Source organism: Anarrhichthys ocellatus, unplaced genomic scaffold (assembly GCF_004355925.1).
Source record: "Anarrhichthys ocellatus isolate YVR2014 unplaced genomic scaffold, GSC_Weel_1.0 scaffold10783, whole genome shotgun sequence".
Lineage (NCBI taxonomy): Eukaryota > Metazoa > Chordata > Actinopteri > Perciformes > Anarhichadidae > Anarrhichthys > Anarrhichthys ocellatus.
The window spans coordinates 1-1,013 of NW_022290757.1; the positions used below are offsets into that span (position 1 = coordinate 1).

The 1,013-nt window shown below is 45.5% G+C and overlaps 1 long non-coding RNA gene across 1 annotated transcript; it reads right to left on the bottom strand.

Annotated features, from left to right (window-relative positions):
- Positions 1-10: 10 nt before the first annotated feature.
- On the bottom strand, positions 11-740 carry LOC116381018 (uncharacterized). The gene is made up of 4 exons (XR_004212643.1): positions 610-740; positions 432-525; positions 242-327; positions 11-128 (listed from the first exon to the last, which is right to left on the bottom strand). It is a non-coding gene; the product is annotated as an uncharacterized LOC116381018 (long non-coding RNA).
- Between the last annotated feature and the right edge of the window lie 273 nt (positions 741-1,013).

Here is a 1,013-nt window from a genome sequence, read left to right on the forward strand (position 1 = left end):
CGACCTCTCGTTCTGTCGACTGATGATCATCAATATGCGATCAATAACAGGTGAGTCTACATCAGTGCACAGAAGCGAGACTTCCACCTGGGCTAGTGGGCGGGGCCTCTGCCTCCAACGAGGTTCCACTGAAATAAAACAATCCACCAATCAGGATTCAGCTTGTCTTCAATTTGAATGTTTATTCATGAAAGTTTCATGAATAGTTTTTGGTGTGATTTGATTGACAGGTGAAAGTTACCTGTCAGTGTGAGGGTTGTCTACGTGACTTAGCTCTCCTCAGCTAACACCTGTAGCATGAAGTGCATCTGTCTCCCAGTCAAAGAACTACAGGAAGTGATGAGGTGAATCCAGGAAACAGTTATATTTAAAACTATGAAAATACAGTGTTTAACTGTGGTGTCGTTTGCAGTCTTATTGTGCCCGTTCACCTGGAACAGGTGAGACTCATCTGGCACCTCCCCCTTCTGATCATCTGGCTGCTGGTTGGACGGTCTGTCTGGACTCTGTGTGATGTCACTCCTCCTGTGAGGACAGCAGAACTCAGTGTTGATAAAGTGTTGAAAATGCTCAGGTGTGACAGTGAGAGCTGATTGGATGTTACCTTACCAGCTGTCCAACAGGTGGGTTGAGACAATGTGGCCTCTGAGTGTGAAGAAAGGAGTTCTGATTAATGAGGATAAAGGGTACTTCTCAAGTCTCTTAATGTCATCCCCGGTTCCCTCACTTGGGTCCTTTCCTTGCGTCCTAGTCCCTCCCACCAGGGATGCATGGAGGAAACCATGCGAGGAGAGAGGAACGAGGAAATATGTTTTAGGAGACATGAGACGTCCTTTCCTCAGTTGCGTCATGTGAAGCGACGTCTGTTTCTGATGACGGTGCTGATGATCACAGCTGATCAGCTGTCAGTCGGCTTTAACAGCTGGAGAGACTTTAGATAAGTTAGTGTGTGTTCACATGATCACTGTACTTAATAACAGTAACTAATAACACTAATAACTAATAAAGACACA